Genomic DNA, 20,359 nt, shown 5'->3' on the forward strand with positions numbered 1-20,359 from the left:
CTTGAAGGGGCTTCCATTGGCCAATTCTGAGACATTTGAGCATAAAAAAAATAATTATAGCATCAGATGGTAACTCTTTTTGCAAAATAGGAATCTATGAGTCATACTGATATAAATTAAAAAAAAAAACAAATAAACAGGGAGAAGAGAAAGCCCTACCTCCAGCCAAATTTCAATTAATAAACCTGGAAGGAATGAGGAAATTAGAAAAGCAACACTTGACAACCATGATCCTAGTAAGGGATTCAGGCTAGAATTACAAAACAATGCTCAATCTCCACCAGATACCACAGCAGTCACTGAGTCACCATGGTAACCAGGCTGGCCAAATGAAGGTGGAAAAAAACAACCACTGTGATTTGCTTCCTATTATGTGTTAGGAAGTGAACACGACTGACATGACCACAGTAAAGTAATTAACCTGAAGTATTCCTCACAAAAAAGATTCCTGGCAGCTTCCACAATATACACATACATACAAACATACATACTCATATATGTACATGGTCTCTCCTTCCTCTGTCTCACCACTCAAGAACGCAGAATTCATCAATTCTAAGGAAAAAAAGGAAAACCCCACTATTCAACTGGTTCAATTCTAACCACACATATAAAGTTGAAAGCTACTATAACTATTTTCTTTTAGTGACTGATTTTTCTGGAGATGACCTGTAGAATTTTCTCTGTGACATTTTTCTCCCTAGTTTCAGTACATTGCCAATAACGTTAAAAAGCTGACATAGAAACACAGTCAAATGCTTGTTATCCATCAGGTAGCTTTTTCATCTTAGAGTAGTCTGTGCTTTCAACAAAAAACATCCGGCAACAGCTATTATTAAACATTTGGCTGCTGACAGTTTGGTGAAAATATAATACTTGGGAATTATATTTACAAAACAATGCCTTTTACAATAATATCAAAAAGTATGAAATACTTACAGATCATCTGTCCACAGATGTGCAAAGCCTGTTCACTAAACACTTCAAAACATTGCTCAGAAAAATTAAAGAAGACCTAAATAAATGGAGAGACAAGTGTCTTTGTGGGTTGGAAGATTCAGTATTATTTCAGTGTCACTTCTCCCTAAATATAGATCCACGTATTCAATGCAATCCAATAAAAATCCTAGCAAATATTTTTAAAGAAATTGGCAGGCCAATTCTGAAGTTTATATGGAAACGCAGAGGATCTAGACCATGAAAAACAATTCCGAAAAAGAATCAAATTGGAGGATGAACACTTACGGATTTTAAGACTCAGAAACCTACCGTAATCAAGACAGTGTGGTATTGGAATCAAGGTAGACAAGTAGATTAAAAAGAATAGAGTCCAGAAATAGACCCACACACATATGGACAACTGATTTTTGGAAAAGGGGCAAAAGCAATTCAGTGGAGAAATGGGAGTCTTATCAACAAATGGTGCTGAAACAAGTGGATATCATATACACAAATATCAATTGTGACCCATGTATCACACTACATATAAAAGTCCACTCAAAATGGATCACAGACCTAAATATATATCCTAAAGCTGACAGTCTTCTAGAAGAAACATAGGAAAGAGTCCTTGTGATCTTGAGTTAGGTGAAGGTTTCATAGAAGAGATACCAAAACTACAATCTATAAGTGAACTAATACATAAATTGGACTTCCTCCAAGTTAAAAAATGCTCTTCTTAAGACACTGTGAAGAGAATGAAAAAATGAGGCACTAAGTGGGAGAAGATACTTGCAAATTACATATCTGACAAAGTACCTGTATCTAGAATATAAAAAATCTATATAGAAAGTCAATTAGAAAAAAAAAAACACTACAATAAATAGAGAATAGACACTTCACCAAACATGTAGACACTTCACCAAATGAATAAACACCTCACCAAACATATAGAAATAGCAAATAAGCACATAAAAATATGCTCAACATCATAAGGGAATTGTAAATTAAAACTATAATTTGATACCACTACATCCCCATGAGAACGGCTATAATTAAAAAGATTGACCATACCAAGCATTGGCAGGGTTGTGGAGGATGTAATTCACATACAATGCTGGTGGCAAAGAAAAAATGGTACAACCAGTTTGGTAGTTTCTTAACAATGTTAATCTTAAATCTACCATGTGACCCAGCCACTGCACTCTTAAGTATTTACCCTGGGGGAAATACTAGAGAAAGAAAGCTCATATCCATGTAAAAATGTATACAAAATGTTCATAGGAGCTTTGATTTTTTTTAAAGCAACAAATTTCAAGCAAGTTGTAGTATATCTGTATAATAGGATTCTACTCATCAATTAAAAAAGAATGAACTATTTATATATACAAAAAAAATGGGTAAATCTAAACAAATAGGCTCAATGAAAGAAGCCAGGCCAAAACCAAAAGCCAAAAAAAAAACCTTTATGATTCCATTTAAATAAAATTCTAGGACATGAAAACTAATCTATAGTAAGAGAAGATCAGTGCTTGTTGGGTATACATAGTGGGGCGGGTGGGGGGGCGTGGAGGCCAAGTAATAAGGAACTGAAACTGTTATATACCGGGAAAGTAAACATAACCATATTTAAGAATACTTGGTTATTATAGCAGATATGGCTGGATATAATAAATACATAATAATAAAACACTCTGAAGTATTTAAAAAATATATAAATTCTTATAACTGACATGCTTAACTAATATTTGGAAAATTTCTGGCTTCTTAAGTATTTCATTATAAAATGAATAAAAATGTAGCAGCCAGGGAACTATATTACATTCTCAATCTATATTACATTCTCAAATTGCTAGGAAGACTTTCTAATCAAATGCATTTTTCAACACCCATCTGAGTGAAACATGAGAATCACTGAATATTTACCCAGGGAGAACAACTTAGGTATATTTACTCCAAATGCATGTTAAAAGATCACATTCCTTCCTCAAGCTGGACAATTCAGTGCTTTCAGACAAAAGACTTCTCCAAGATGGGCCTCAAGGGCTACTACAAACCATGTGGCTGCTGAAGAAATGACATTCCACGTGCTAAACCTCTTCTCTCATGATCAGATCAAAGTAGCTTCTCTACTTCTAGGCTAGTTTGTGAACCTCACAGGAGCTATTCCACAACATGCTTTTGTTCAGATCTATGCACTCACTTGATCCAGGCGTCATATTGCACCAGGAATGTGAAGTGTTGGGGTCTCCTGAGGACTGCTGCCCTTGAATCTGGAGTAGAAGCTTCAGCAGCCATCAGGACTCAAGTCCTCAGAACCTGCCTCCTTCAGGCACCTGATTGGAGCTGGGCCACTGGTAAGGAGAGCTGCACAGGAAGAGACAGATCCAACTATCACTATGCTTTACTGGTGTAACTACGTGCCCCCGTACCATGCTAGGCACTAGGTTACTGACAATGACACTGATACAACTGGGTGGTTGTCATAACAACCACATGTTTTAATGGGCTTCTCACGAGGGCCCTTTTCTCCTCCTTTGCTTGTCTATCTCCTAACAATAAAATTGAAAAGGAGTGAGAAATGGCCTAAATTCATACAGGCATTCATGACCCCCCAGTAACCACAGGGCTCTGGGCTTGCTCAGTTGTATCGCTGAACGTTCTCAGCGATCCTGTGGATGAAGTATTCTCATCTCCATTGTACAGACTGGGAAGCTGGGGCACAGAATCATTTTACCTGTCTTCCCTCCCTAGCCCCCGCCTTTTGAGGAAAGCAGCTCCAGGACACCCCTGGAGCAAGACCCACACTCACTGGAGCTGGGCAGGACCCCAGGGGCTTTACCTATGAGACAGCCGGGGCAACGAGCCCCAAAGCGGAAAAGAGTTGGACCTGGATTCCTTTGTCTCCTCACACTCCCGGGCGGTTCAGCCCCCAAGGCGAGGACCCCCCCACCCTCAGCTGGGTCCCAAACATCTGAGGGCGGTACCTGCTCTCATTGCGAGGGCAAGTCTGTCTCCATGAAAAATTCGTCACGGTCGCCGCATGACGTCAGGTTTCTATGGCAACTGCAAAGCGCAGGCTTCTCCTCCACTCCGGAAATGCCTCCGCAAGACTCACCCACCCCCGGGAATCTCGCTGAACGTAAAACACCTTCGCTCTTCGGGCCACCACAGGACAAAGCATAGGAATTAGAGGCTCTAGACTGAAATAGGCAGTTGTCGGAACTCTGCCCAAGTTGGTGGAACAAAGAATGTTCCTGTCGTGAGGAATTTTGTTTGTTTTTTTTTTTTCTTTTGAGTTGTTGAGACTTTATTTAGCAGGGTTTTTTTTTAATTATTATTTTTTTATTATTATGTTCAATTAGCCAGCATATAGTACATCATTTGTTTTTGATGTAGAGTTTGCTTTAAAGACGCAGTAGGGGAGTAGTATCAGCACGCACACCCTAGGGAGGTATCTTGGGGTTCTTGGAGATGAGCTAGCCCTGGGAGGGTGAACATGTAAAGTTACTCGCCATGCTAAGCAGTTAACCATCTGTGGCAGAAAACTAAAAGATTGTCTATAATCATGTGACTGAATGACCAGATACATACACAAAAGGTGTAATTTAAGCAATTTGGAAATTATTTCAAGGAAGCCGGCTTAGAATATTATAGTAATTTAGCAGGCAGACTTAGTCAATTGAACAATACATTGGTTTGTACTGGAGAATTCTGATCATTCATTCCTGATAACTTCTTCCATATGGAGGGGCATCCATACATAACCAAAATACTTCTAGCCTCTCTGTATAACAGGTCTTCCCCCTTCAAACCCCTGGTGGTAAGTTGCCCTTATGGAGCAAAGTTCTGCTCTACCCTCAGGGGTGGGTCTCACAATTGACCCCCTGCTCTTCTCCCCTTTCTGTGTCTTGCTGGCTCTCAGACGTTCCTATGATCTTGCTCCAAAATGCTTGGGCTTTTAAGGTCCCATCCACATACATCCCTGCTCCATATCTGAACTCTAAACCAGCTAAAAATATGAAAAAAGAATAAGGAGAACAATATATCAACTTTCTTATAAAAGTTATATTAGAGAAAGGGCTTAGAATCTGCAGGCAAAGCATTTCCTATTAATAAACCCCAGAGTTGGACAGATTTAGCCATCCCACAGTGTTGCATTGAGATAGTCACAAAGGCCAAGGTCTGCAATGAGTATCTGGTGAAAGAGCCATGTCCAAGTTTATCCAAGAAAGAAGTTTCTTTGCAAAGCCATCCTTGTAGCCAGAGAAAGTGTTTCAGGACACCTTCTTTGAGGAATACTTCTCCAAGTGTATAAATATTGCTGGTTCTGTTTTATTTTTTATTTAAATTTTAGTTAACATACAGTGCAATATTGGTTTCTGGAGTAGAATTCAGTGATTCATCACTTACATACCCAGTGCTCATCATATCAAGTGCTCTCTTTAACACCCATCACCCATCTAGCCCATCCCCCACTCACTTCCCTCCATCAACCCTCAGTTTGTTCTCTATTGTTAAGAGTCTCTTATAGCTTGTTTCCCTCTCTCCTTTTTTTCTTTTCCTCCTTCCCATGTATTCATCTGTTTTCTTTCTTAAATTCCACATATGAGTGAGATCATATGGTATTTGTCTTTCTCTGACTGACTTATTTCACTTAGAATAATCCACTCTAGCTCCATTCACATCATTGCAAATGTGAATTCTTTTTGATGGCTGAGTAATATTCATGTATATATATACTATATACACATATATAATGTATATAATATACATATATACGTATATAATGTATATATAAAGTATATAATTCATGTATATTTTATCTATATATACATATATATGTGTGTATATATATATATGTATATATACATACACACACTACTTCTTCTTTATCCATTCATCAGTCAATGGACATTTGGGCTCTTTCCATAGTTGGACTATTGTTGATAATGCTGCTATGAACATTGGGGTGCACGTACCCCTTGGAATCTGTATCCTTTCAGTAAATACCTAGTAGTACAATTTCTAGATCGTAGGGTAGTTCTATTTTTAACTTTTTAAAAAATTTTTTATTTAAATTCAATTAGCCAACATATTATTTCAGATGTAGTGTTCAATAATTTATCAGTTGCATATAACTCTTTTTAAGATTTTATTTTTATTTATTTGGGAGAGAGCAAGAGCAAGAGATATCACAGAGGGAGAGGGAGAAACAGACTCCCCGCTGAGCAGAGAGCCCAACGTGGGGCTCGATCCCAGGACCCCAAGATCATGACCTGAGCTGAAGGCAGATGCTTAACCAACTGAGTCACCCAGGCACCCCTATTTTTAACTTTTTGAGGAATCTCTATACTGTTTTTCCAGAGTGGCTGCACTAGTTTGTAGCCCCCCCACCAGTGTAAGAGGGTTCCCCTCTCTCTGCATCCTCACCAACATCTGTTGTTTCTTGTGTTGTTAATTTTAGACATTCTGGCAGGTGTGAGGTGGTATCTCATCATGGTTTTGATTTGTATTTCCCTGATGATAAGTGATGTTGAGCATCTTTTCATCTGTCTGTTAGTCATCTGGATGTCTTCTTTGGAAAATTGTCCATTCGTGTCTTCTGCCCATTTCTTAACTGGGTTATTTGTTTTTTGGGTGTTGAGTTTGGTAAGTTCTTTATGGATTTTGTATGCTAACCCTTTATCAGATATGTTGTTTGCAAATATCTTCTCCCCTTCTGTTGGTTGCCTTTTAGTTTTGTTGATTGCTTCATTCACTGTGCAGAAGCTTTTTATCTTGATGAAGTCCCAATAGTTCATTTTTGCTTTTGTTTCCCTTGCTTTTGGTGACATGTCTAGTAAGAAGTTGCTATGGCCAAGGTCAAAGAGGTTTCTGCCTGTGTTCTCCTCTAGGATTTTGATGGTTTCCTGCCTCACATTTAGGTCTTTTATCCATTTTGAATTTATTTTTGTGTATGGTGTAAGAAAGTGGCCCAGTTTCATTCTTCTGCATGTTGCTGTCCAGTTTACCCGACACCATTTGTTGAAGAGACTGTTTTTTTTCCATTGGATATTCTTTCCTGCTTTGTTGAAGACTAGTTGACCATGTAGTTGTGGGTCCATTTATGGGTTCTTTATTCTGTTCCATTGATCCATGTGTCTGTTTTTGTGCCAGTACCATACTGTCTTGATGACTACAGCTTTGTAATATAGCTTGAAATCTGGAATCATGATGCCTCCAGTTTTTTTTTCTTTTTTCAGAATTGCTTTGGCTATTTGGGGTCTTTTGTGGTTCCATACAAATTTTAGGATTGTTTGTTCTAGCTCTGTGCCTTGTTCTGTTTTAATACTCACCAGGGAATCTTCTGAGAATATGGCTTTCCATGTTGCTCATTGAAGTTTTTAGCAACAGCATCTTAGTCATTTGCCAGGCATTATTGACAAGGAGGCTCATCTTATAGAGGGGGATTGGAATTAGATTCTAAATCCCAAGAGTAAGATGAAAATCATATATTGTGAAAATTTCCCATGGAGTTTTCTACAAGAAGGAATTGAGGAAATGCTAAAAAAAATCTGTATCTGCACATCAGCCTACATGCAGACAATAGCTAAAATTTTAACAGAATCCTACTAAGCCTTCAAGGATAAGAGAATCCCTATCTCATCCAATGTTAACAAACTGAAAAAGAGGGAGAGTTCAACAAAACCACATGTTTTGTACATCCATTTCTGTTTAACAGATCACCCCCAAAACAGTAGCCATTTTTTCTCTCAGGATTCTGTGTGTTGACTGGGCTCAGCTGGGTATTTTTCTGCTCTATTTGGTGTCTGTCACCAGGGGCTGCAGTCATCTGGAAGCTCCACTCAGCTGGGACATCCAAGAGAGCTCACTCAACATGGATGACGAGCCATGCTGGGATAGGGGCTCGGCTGGGGCTGTTGACTGGAGCATCTTTGTTCTACCCCACATAGCCTTCCATATGTAGGGTTGCCAAATTAAATTTAACTCAGATAAATTTGAATTTCAGATAAACAATAAAAACGTTCTGGTGTAAATATGTCTCATGCAATATTATTTTGTTTGTCTGAAATTCAAATTCACCTAGGCATCCTATTTTATGTATGTCTACTTACTAAATCTGACAACTCTAGGGGACAAGCCTGTGAATCTGTAATTTTAAAGACCATCTGATAAGACTCTTCCAATAGGGAAAGTCTGGGGAACACAAATTGATTGAAAATAAAGACATAAGTTCATAATACCTGGTGTTGGTGGAATGAAAGGGCAACAGACACTCACATACACAGTTGGTGCTAAATGGGTTTATCTCTTTTCTGAGGCCTATATTGTTATAACTTAATAATTTGAATGACCTTTGATAGAGGCCCTATTTCCACCAACAAGGAAGTTTCAGGTGAGGGTTTAGGAAAGGATCCCAAAGTTGATTCTGACCTGCATTCAGGTTAATGGGCCCTGCCTAAGGGAGCAATTCAAGGAGCCACATGAGTTTCCTGCTCTGGGGAGGAAAAACAGTTATTATTTATGAACCAGATGGTGGAGCTGGGCCCAGGTCCTTTCTTCACTTAGTGGCTGGATTTAATCCTCATGATAGTCCTGGTAGTGAGGTATCGCTATCCTATCTTCATGGATGTATGTCAGTACAAAGCATGTGCTCCTGAACACAGACACAGACAGCAAAGAGGTTGCTCCCCATACCCACTGCCAGAGCCAGGGATGGAACCAGGCATCCTGGGCACCTTTAGTTGCTGGTTGCAGAGCTTTAGAAAGATACCAGGACACATACTGCTGAGGTGAGTAATCTCTGCTCTGCTTTTTTTTTACCCTCCCTGCAGTAGAAAGCCAGGCTTGGTGCCTCTTTCCCTTACCTCAGGGGAGGTTTGTGCCAGAGTGGGAAGTAGAAGGTATCTGAAGCCTGTGTTTCTTCCATGCTTATGAAAACTTAAGTTTGCGGAAAGGATTGGGCTTCTTGTGCCTGGTGGGGAGACGAGGGTCTCTGAGGACCCAAGAATGAGAGGAAAGAAGATTTTACCTAGACAAGGGTGAGATCAGAGATCAATACGTCCTTCCAGGCGGAACCTGAGTGCTGTTCCATATCAGTGCTTAAAATGACTCCATGGATGGTCCACCAAGGCTGATATCCAGCTATGAGACAGATTGTCCTGTTTGAATTAAGGAATGGATGGTACAGAACCAGCTAGGGCAATGATCAACTCAGTCCTGAGCAGTGTGGACAGATGAATAATGATGTAGGGGCCTCCCCAACTGCATCAGGAGGATAAATTCCGTAAGTGAGACTGCTTTGTCAAAGAGCATAAACATTTCATAATTTTTAATATTTACTATCTAGTTGAGTTTTGAGATCTCTTTGTTAATGTGTATTCCAACCCACTACAAGATGAGAGCACCAGTGCAAATCTGTGCAAACAATGGGTTTCATGGAATTTTTAATATTTGCTAATCTGACACCTTGTTAGAATGTTAGATTACATTTTTTCTCTATTTCCCTATAAATGGTACGTTTCACATGTCCATTTCTAAATGCTCAGTTTTATCCTTACTTCATGCTTCCAAATATATATTGAAATAATTCTTGAATTTCAAAAGAAAACCTGGTCATTGACTTTGTATTTTTTTTCATTGACTTTGTATTTATGCTGCACCCTGTTTACACTGAAACTGTGGAGCCATGAGAAATCCATACACTGCTGGGGGAGAACACAGTTGTACAGTCTCTTTACAGAGACATTTGGCAACATCTATGAGAAAAGGACATGAGGTCTTGTCAGTTGCTGCACTCTTAAGTCTGAACTGCAGAGTCCTGGGCACATGTGCAAGTATGTTCATGGTCGCATGCTTAAAAATATCAAAACAGTCCCAAGATCACGTTATTAGAGAAATCTTAGAAACACTATTTTCAGAGAGAAAAATTTCAATAAGCAATACATACATATATTACTTATATAATTAGAACTAAAAATATATAAAGCAGTTATGTGTTTTGTTTAGGGATGTATTCACATCCCTGGATAATGGGTCTCTCTAGGGATGAGGCATTCAGAGAGTTATACAGGGGCATCTACTTTCTGTAATGTTTTACTTCATAACTTTGGTTATATACATGTTTGTGTATTGTAGTACTTACTATACCTTTTTAAAAGTCTGAAATATATTTGGCATGAATAAAGCTCTAACAGGCTTTATTTCTAATTATCAAGTAACCCATTATCCATTTAGAAATGCAGAATGTGCATTCAAATACCAATGTGAATATATTCAATCACACCATGCACTATAAAAACTGTTATCATGGTAATGTATTTTCTGTAGTTATCATCTACATCCAAACTTAATGGCTGAAAGCTATACCCATTTATTAGCTCACAAGTCTGTAGGTCAGAAACCTAGTATAGCATGATTGTGTTCTCTCCTAAGGGGTTCAAAAGGCTGGAATCAAAGTGTCTATGTAGGTTGGATTGAGGTCTTTGGAGATTCTGGGGGAAATCCACTTCCAAGATCATTCTTGTTCCTCATGAGTGTTGGACTACAGTCCCAATTTCCTTGATGGCTGTCAGCTAGGGGTGCTCTCAGATCCTAGAGGCTATTCTAATTTCTTGCCACATGGACCCCTCCATCTTTGAACCAGCAATAGCGAAGTGAATTTTTCTTGTGCTTTGAATCTCTTACTTCCCCTCCTGTAAACAGCCAAAGAAAATTTCCTGCTTTTAAATGGTTTGTTTGATTAAGTCAGGCCCACCTAGATACTCTCCATTTTATCATATAACATAACATAATTACAGAAGTGATATCTCCTCATATTCATTGATTCCACCTACACTCAAAGGGGAGAGGATTACCTAAGGATGAAGATCATTGGAGATTGTCTTAGAATTTTGCCTACCACATGTAGTTTCAGAACAAAACAAAAACAAAACAACACAAAAAATCTTTCAACCTTCAACTGCTGATGCCCACATTTAAAGTGAGTTTTCTGACCCAAATCTCAGGCCACTGTTATAGAATTATAGAGCATCATTGTGTTAGGGCTGAGGTCAGCATAGGGGGAGTGACTTATCCAAAGTTCTGTAGTCAGTGATGTGTCCGTTGTCTTGACTCCAGTCTTCCAACCAGCATCCATGTTATTTTGCTCTGTACTGTCTCTTCTGCCTGAGAATCAATGGGAAACTCTTCCTCCAGTGTCAAACTAGATGATAAACTAAAGGGACAGGAAAGCATATGCTTTAACAGGAAATGGTGTAGTGACTTTTCTTCTCTTTCCCCAACTTCCACAGGTAACTTATTCTGTAATTCAGAACTAGCACCAAAACAAATATGTTATATAGGGATATATTTCAGTTCTTGCTACTCCCTTTCCAGGTGTTTTCTATGCTAATAATGCTCTTTGATTAGGTCAATGTCATCTCCTCTCTAGGAGGGAGGACGCAGGTGGGCCAGGACTAATACGTGTTGAAGTCCTACTACAGCCCATATGTATTTCACATCTTTTCTCATTTGCCCCCCAGGACAGTGTTGTGAGAAAAATATCATGGCTTCCACATCACAGATAACCAGGTTCAGGCTCATAGAGCCTAAGTCACCTTTCCAGATAAATGACAGGAATGGATGAGGGTCTATCTCTTGGCCTCCCCACAATATAACAAGCACCTTCCCATTTAGAAGATAATAGATTTATACTTCCCCAATATTGTGCCCTCATTAGTATGTACTCAACAACCCCCTCTTGTTGAGTAAGATGATGGTGATTAAATTCTGCCCCTTGGGCTAAGAAGTCTGGCTATGGGGTCACATGGATTGGCTGGTCCCTCAAGTCCCTCCCAGGCCCACTGATCCCACTCCATTGACATCAAGCTTGGACATGTGACTGGATGTGGCCATTGAAATATAAGAGGAAATTGAATATTCCCTTCCAAGCAGAAGTGTTAAGAACCACTGAGGGGTATTTGTCTTTCTCTGACTGATTTATTTCACTTAGCACAATACCCTCTAGTTCCATCCATGTCATTGCAAATGGCAAGATTTCATTCATTTTGATGGCTGAGTGATATTCAATTGTATATATGTATACCACATCTTTATATGTGGAACTTAAGAAACAAAACAGATGAACATAGAGTAAGGGAAGGAAAAATAAAATAAGATGAAAATAGGGAGGCAAACCATAAGAGACACTAAACTCTAGGAAACAAACTGAGGTTGCTGGAGGTGGGTGGGGGAAAGGGATAATTGTGTGATGGGCATTAAGGAAAGCACTTGATGTAATGAGAACTGGGTGTTATATGCAGCTGATAAATAACTAAATTCTACCCCTGAATCTAATAATACAATATATGTTAACTAAATTGAATTTAAATAAAGAATTTTTTTAAAGATTTTATTTATTTATTTGACAGAGAGACACAGCAAGAGAGGGAACACAAGCAGGGGGAGTGGGAGAGGGAGAAGCAGGCTTCCCGCCGAGCAGGGAGCCTGATGCGGGGCTCGATCCTAGGACCCTAGGATCATGACCTGAGCCGAAGGCAGACGCTTTTCAACTGAGCCACCCAGGCGCCCCTAAATAAAGAATTTTTTAAAAGAACCACTGCCAAGACTTTTTTTTCCCTCTGACTGATAAATGTTGCAGATTTTTTACAACACAGTTTAATTCACCTAATTTTCCAGTAACACTAGAATATGAGAATTTATATGATAATAGGAAAGCTTGGGAAGAGGGAAGTTAAATGGCTTATACCCAAATTTGACCTTCTGGAAGACCAATTCAAATCTCATGCTCTAAAACTGAGTCAGTACCCAGGAGAAGGTACACATCTTACCCAACATGATACAGAAAACAGTCAGGGACCAACAGTTCCTTCTTTTTGCTCCATTGTGTTCTCCAGAAGACCCATCATCATGATTTGTGCTTCTCTGGGAATTTGTCTTTACTGACAAGATGAACCCAGATACCCAGTTAGTGTGCACTCTTGATGTTAACTCTCCAAGAGGCCAAAAGAAGTTAGTAAAGGTACATTGATTTAATGATAATGAGAAAACTTGGGGCACCTGGGTGGCGCAGTCAGTTAAGTGTCTGCCTTTGGTTCAGGCCATGATCCCAGGGTCCTGGGATGGAGCACCTTGTAGGGCTCCCTGCTGGGCAGGTAGTCTGCTTCTCCCTCTCCCTCTGCCCCTCCCCCTGCCTGTGCTCTCTCTCTCCCTCACTCTCTTTCTCAAATAAATAAATAAAATCTTAAAAAAAAAAGAAAATGAGAAAACAAGTTTTTCCCTATCCCACCTCCATAAAACAACTCTACAACACAGAAGTGGCATTGACTCTTACACACCTTGTGGGTCTCTGTGAGTTTATTTTCCTTCCTGTCATCACATTTTCAGAAGCCATTTGTGTCCTGACTGTTTAGAGCAATGTAGTTTAGGTTAAAGTCATCTCAGAAGCAGAAGCTAGGAAGTGGGGCGGAAAGAAAACTAACACTTCAAGGGCCTATTACTGGTCAGACATCATATTAGGAATTTTGCATACTGTTTCTCTAACTACTTACAGCTGTTCTGCAAGTTAGGTATCAGTATTCCTTGTTATAGCTCATTCCTCCCCCAAGACATGCTCTACTAATGGTCATAGAGGTTAAATACATTTTCCAAGGTCACATGCCTGGTAAAAGGCAGCATGGTTATTCTAATCCACGGTTGTTGAACTCGAAAGTTCAGTTCCACCCTGAATCTCTGTATATGGGATGGGTAGTAATATTTACTTTACTCTAGAACAGGTTTTCTCAAACTCAGCACTATTGACATTGTGGGTCAGAGAGCTTTTTGTTGTGAGAGTTGTTCTATGCATTGTGGAATGTTTAACCTCTACCCACAAGATTTCAGTAGCTCTCCCAGTTGTGACTACAAAAAATGTCTCCAAACATTTCTACATGTCTCCTGATGTAGGAAACAAAGTCACCACCATTTAAGAACCACTGCTCTAGCTATACATTTCTGGCAGGTACTTGAATATATGGGTCTGTAGTCTAGGAGAATGTTCTGAGATGAAGATATGGTTTGTGGGCTTGTGGCACCTGGCATGTAATAGATGTCCCATAAATATTTGTTAAATAAATGCAAATGGCTTATAGAATTTAGACTCATCAAGTCTTTTTCCATCTGTATATCAGTTCAACAAACTGAAGTAGGATCATTCTTATAAACTTCATCAAAATCTACATTTTCGGGGCACCTGGGTGGCTCAGTCGTTAAGCGTCTGCCTTTGGTTCAGGTCATGAGCCCAGGGTCCTGGGATCGAGCCCCGCATCGGGCTCCCTGCTCAGCAGGAAGCCTGCTTCTCCCTCTCCCACTCCCCTTGCTTGTATTTCTGCTCTCGCTCCCTCTCTCTCTCTGTCAAATAAATTTAAAAAATCTTTAAAAAAATAAAAATAAATAAATAAAAATCTAATTTTAAAAATCTACATTTTCAACCCAAATTTTATTGCTTAGGTTTTGCTTCCCTTTTTAAAAAGAATGCATTTGACGTGGTAGAACATGTAGACACTGATTACACTACCACCAGGTATAGCCAGAGCCAAAAGTAGTTTCAACATCAAGATGGCTAAATAAAGAGTGAAGGTCCATTGTAGTCTACATTTCTATGCCAGATACCTTGCTAAGTACTTCAATGACGTTGACATATTTGATCTTCACAACAGCCTTTTAATGTTTTTATCATCATTTATGGGTCAGAAATTCAAGGTACAGAGAGGTTAAGAAACTTGTCAAGTGTTACAGGACTAGTGGGTAGCAGAGGCAGGACCCTAGCCAGGACTTTGTGGTATCAAAACCCACTGGTACTAACCATGAAGGTATCCTATCATGTAACAAAAATATCTCTAGAGCCCACCCAAGACCTGGAAATCATGAATTTTTATTTAACTGAATTGAACTTAATATAGTGATTGAATGAAGAATTCCAGTGAGCCTATAGCATGACTCTTAAAATAATTCTTTGGACTTAACATGGAAAAGTAGTTCCCTTCTATAAACTCAAAGTGTTTTTCTGGATGGGAATGGCTTTATTCTATGGCCCCAACCTAGCTGGCTGGAAGAAAAGGCTGATCCTCTTTGACAGGTAAGGCCACATAGAGTGAGGTCACTAATGCAATGTCATCCCAGAGTAATGAATGTGGTCTGCCACCAGAACCCAAGAAGATCTGGCTGGTACTGCAGGGTCCTGTCCAAAATACACGGAAATAGCTTTTGATCCTATGCAATTCCTCATCTTTCAAGGGTTCAATGGACAAGGGCTCCTCTGAAGTTATTTGCAAGAAGTAAGGGAACATGACAGCACATGGAACAAGAGAAAACCGGGTGATGATTTTCTTCCTTTTTCCCAATTCCTCCAGGGGAGGAGAGTAGAAAATTTTAGGTTTTCCAGGGTTCTCTCTCTTTGCCTCCTTTCCTACCCTTTGCCCCCATGCTTTGTGATAATAGAGGGATGTAAAGAGAAGTCAGGAATGTGGGGTACCCTGAGAGGGGCACAGAAAGATGGGAGGTGCCTGACCACCAGAACGGCAAATCAGGAAACACAAGTACTGGATCCCATGCTCTAGATGTTGGTTTATTCACCAAGCTCTCAGTCTCCATCTGTTTCCTTTTGCAGTGTCATCACTCTACCACATAGCAATGAAGCGCACACATGACAAAAATATCTATTTCCAAGGAAGGCTAACAGGGTGAGGTGACTGATCCATGAGACATGAACATCACAGAGTTATTATTTTGTGTCTGGCATTGGGACCTAAGGAGATCTCCTGTCTCTCTTTCTCCAGTATGCTGTCTAGCAGACACAGTATTAGGCTTTGATCTTGCCCATCAGGAGCTCAAAAGAAACACTCTTATGTAAAACAAGAGAGTAAGATAAGGGACTAAGAAAACACAGGGATGGGGTGGGTCGTGAGTTCAGTCCCTTACCCTAAATTCCATGTGTGGGGTACAGAACTCAATTGAATGAAAATGTAATTGTCTTATTCCCTTCCCCCAACCCATCAGGACACTCATTCCACCATATAGAAATGACACTGACTCACAGCTAAAATAGAAACATACATGTATTTTTCTTCTCTTCTCCACATACTCCAGATCATGCTGCCCCTTAAATATATTCACACCTGTAGGTCAGAGTCTCCAGCCTCCTCCACCGCCAGTAAGGTAAAGCTCTGCCAGATTCCTGACTCTCAGCAGATCCACCCTCAGAAATTATGAGTCCCCCTTCCTTTTCCTTTCCAATGTACCACTCAGCTTCTGTCTTCCCAGGCCCACTGAGGCTGGAAAGAAAAGAGGCCAAAGCCCCAAGTCAAGAAGTGACTGCACTGTCCCCACTGGACCGTAGGAAGGCACTAGATGTTTCCTGGTGAGCATTTTTTCTGAGCTTGGTGGATCAATCCAGAAGAGCAGGGAGGTGGCAGAATCCACCTGTGGGAGAAGGCTGTTTCTGGGCAAGAACTGGAAATCACAGCTTCTGTTCAGTCCAGCAGTTTTAGACACGGAAAGAGTTAGTCATAGAGTAAGGTGGTTTGTGGGGTAGATTGTTTTTCTAAAAGAATTAATTTAAGGGCTTTGAGATCCTAAAAGAATTAATTTAAGTCCTCCTGGCAAAGTGAGGGGAGTTTTCTTTATTGAGGGCTGGGCAAAGGGCTTCTGAGAAATTACCCCTGCTCCCTGTGAACAGTTGGGGAAGCGGATTGGAAAGAGGGCCCTTGGATGAAGTCTCTCCTCAAGGGCCCTGAGGCCAGAGGAACCTATGTTCAGCATAATCCGCCCAAAGCAAGAGTGAGGATTTGTGATAAAGCCCAGAAGGAGATAACCACATGTGGTAAAGCAGTGGTTGGACACTTTTGATGAAAGCTACAGCGCTTCTCTTCCCTCCTGATGTGCTGGCAGAAAAGAATCACAACTCACTCTTCAGTATAAAATGAGGAACACTAAATACATCAGCCAGTGATCAAAGTTCTTAGGAAAATTAGCAGTAGCTCCTCCACCCGAGGCTGAACTGAAAGCCCAGAGGCTGAGGAGCAGGTCTGTATGCTAGGGTAATAAGGGAGGTTTCAGGGTGAACACCATTGGCAGGTAATAATGAAGCTGCCCCGTTGCCAGGCCAACAGACATTGAACTCCTCTGGTCACACTCCCTTTAAACCTCTGGCCCAAATCACCCATCACTGTGAATTTAGACTGAGTGAAGAGAGGACAACAACCTGAAGGGCTCGTGGCTGTGGGAAGGCTCCTCTTCCAACACAAAATGATGAACTCACTGATGCTGGCAAAGTGAAGAGAGCGTCCTCTGAGTGAAATATCCATCCATCACAATGGGTGGTTGGTCAGATATGATTCCCTATCACTGTTTCATATTGCAGCTAATTCTTTCTCTTCTGCTCCTCATCACCTTAGCGTCACGCATGGCTTTCCATGTTTGGAGACAACTTTGGGCAACTTAACTCCAGGAGATGCAGCCTCTTTAAGATGAAAGATTCTCAAACTCAGTTGTCATCTGCAGCCCTCAGAAGAAAAGAACAAAGAACACACTGAAAGGGGAGACGATCATGTAGTTCACTAACATCGCCTTTTGGTACCGAACAGCTGGCTTTGACTTTTGTTCACAAAACCATGGATCTCCTCACCATTTGACATAAGAGCAGAAAACATAAAGAAACAGCAAGTTTATTTGTGTCTGCCTCTGCGTATTTTTGTCATTATCTACCTAAAAGCTTCTCAGTTTGTACAGGTGTTGTAAGTAACTTTTTCCGTAAATACTCTTTACTGTATGACAGGGAATGTGGTAAGTGCTCTTCTTGCATCATCTAATCCTCACCACAAGCCTAGAGGTAGGTTCCATTTTTATGCCTGCTTTACCCAAGAGGAAATGGAGGCTGGAGGGTTTGTCCACAGTACCAGCTAATTTTGTGTGGCAAGGATGGGACTCATACCCAGACCATATGACCTCCAGAAATACAATCCCAACCTCTAGGATATTCCCTGGTGGACAGAGAATGTGACAGTCTTCTGTAGTCCTAGCCATATGACTTGGAGACATGGGATAATTTCCCCTGGTTACCCCAACTTTCCCTTAGCTTAACATGAACTCCTTTGAGGCTGTAGCCTGGTGCACACTCAACACAATCAAGCCTCTTAGCATTTCATAAGTAACCTCATGACATTTGTATAGAGCAAAGGAATCCTTTACACATCAGCAAATAATGTTTTATATTTTCTTTTATTTGTTTTATTTTATTTTTTAAGATGTTCTTTGGAACACATTCCTTTGCAAATTCTTGTGGGAGTTATTGCAACGATGTGGATGGAACTAGAGGGTACAATGCTAAGCGAAATAAGTCAATCAGAGAAAGACAATTATCATATGATCTCACTGATATGCGGAATTTAAGAAGCAAGGCAGAGGATCATAGGGGAAGGGAGGGACAAATGAAACAAGATGAAACCAGAGAGGGAGACAAACCATAAGAGGCTCTTAATCTCAGGAAACAAACTGAGGGCTGCTGGAGTGGTGGGGGGTGGGAGGGATGGGGTGGCTGGGTGATGGACATTGGGGAGGGTATGTGTTGTGGTGAGCACTGTGTGTTGTGTAAGACTGATGAGTTACAGACCTGTACCCCTGAAACAAATAATACATTATAAGTCAATACAAAATAAAATAAAAATAAAATGATAAATGGATAACAACAACAAAAGATAACAAAATGTAAGTTCTTTCGGGTTTCCTCCATAAGCAATCATGTCACCTGCAAATAGGGACAGTTTTCTTTCTTTTATATGTAAATATATATAATATATATATTTTTAAGAGAAGTAGAGAGGGGGGAAGGAGGGACAGAGGGCAGGGGAGAGAAAAAGTCTTAAGCAGGCTCCATGCCCAGCATGGAGCCCGACATGGGGCTCAATTCCACAACCCCGAGATCATGACCTGAGTCAAAACCGGACACCCAACTGAGCCACCCAGGTGCCCCGGGACAGCTTGCTTTCTTCCTCCATTTCTTCTTTACCAATTTGCATGCCTTTCGTTTCATTTTCTTGCCTTCCTGCAATGGCTAGAACTTCCGGCGCTAGGTTGAATAAGAGTGAAGAGAGCAAACACTCTTGTTTCGCTGCCTATTTTAGGAAGACAACATTAGGTCTTTTACCATTAAGTACAGTCTTATCTGTATGCAATTTGTCAGTATTCTGTATAAAGTGGAGGAAGTTTTCTCTATTCCTAACTGAGAATTTTTATCATGAAATGGTTTGAATTTTGTCAAATGCTTTTCTGTGTCAATTGAAATAATAATATATTTTTACTTTGTGGATTACATTGGTTGATTTTTGAATGTTGAATCAGCCTTGCATCTCAGGAATAAACCCTACTTGGTCCTAGTGTGTACACATCTAGACCCCACGTATTTTTATATACTATGTTCTCAGTTTATTACTCTGTTCAAAATATTTTATAATTCTTTTTGTAAGGTCTTCATTGACCCATGGATTATTTATAGTCATGTTGTTTAAATTTCAAATATAAGACGATTTTCTGAGATTTTTCTGTTATTTATTGTTAAATTAATTCCGTTGCCAATGGTAACCGCACACTGATTTTAATCCTCTTATATTTTTTGAAACTTGTTTATTTAAAAAATGTGTTTGAATGTTATTTAATGTTCCATGTTCCAACTTTAAATAATATTTTTTCTGCTGTTGTTGGCTGAATACTTCTACAAATTTCAATTAGGTCAAGTTGATAATGTTGTTCAGGTTTTTTTTTTTAATTGATAGATTTTTTTTTTTAGAGCAGTTTTAGATTTACAAAAATAGTAAATTGAAAGTACAGAGAGTACCCATATACACCCTACCCATCCCCAAGATTCCCCTATTATTAACATCTTGCATTAGCATGGTACATTTGTTACAATTGATGAACCAATACTAATACATTATTAGTAACTAAAATCCATAGTTTATATTAGGGTTCATTCTTTGTATTGTACATTCTATGAGTTTTAATAAATGTATAATGGCATGTATCCACCATTATGGATACAGAATAGTTTCACTGTCCTAAAAATCCCCTGTGCTCCACCTTTTCAACTTTGCTTTCTTTCCCCTGAATCCCTGGCAACCACTGATGTCTTTACTTTCTCCATAATTTTGCCTTTTCCAGAATGTCATACAGTTGGAATCATATACTGTGGACCCTTTCCAAATTGGTTTCTATCACTTAACAATATGCATTAAACTATCCTCCATGACTTTTTGTGGCTTGATAGTTCATGTATTTTTATTACTGAATAATATTTCATTCATGGATGAACCACATTTTGTTTATTCATTCACCTATTGAAGGACATCTTGGTTGCTTTCATGTTTTGGCAATTATAAACTACTAT

The 20,359-nt window shown here is 39.7% G+C and overlaps 1 long non-coding RNA gene across 8 annotated transcripts in view; it reads right to left on the reverse strand.

Moving 5' to 3' along the window:
- LOC118525249 (uncharacterized) overlaps window positions 1-3,981 on the reverse strand; it is a 98,794-nt gene extending 94,813 nt beyond the window's left edge. For 6 of the 8 annotated variants that reach the window (XR_013444517.1, XR_013444516.1, XR_013444515.1 and 3 more), the window contains exons 1-4: window positions 3,927-3,981; window positions 3,143-3,306; window positions 940-1,015; window positions 492-555 (exon numbers count right to left, since the gene is read on the reverse strand). This is a non-coding gene — a long non-coding RNA (uncharacterized LOC118525249). The other 2 variants (XR_013444512.1, XR_013444518.1) reach the window with 2 other exon arrangements.
- Between the last annotated feature and the right edge of the window lie 16,378 nt (window positions 3,982-20,359).

Source organism: Halichoerus grypus, chromosome X (assembly GCF_964656455.1).
Source record: "Halichoerus grypus chromosome X, mHalGry1.hap1.1, whole genome shotgun sequence".
In the NCBI taxonomy this organism is placed as follows: domain Eukaryota; kingdom Metazoa; phylum Chordata; class Mammalia; order Carnivora; family Phocidae; genus Halichoerus; species Halichoerus grypus.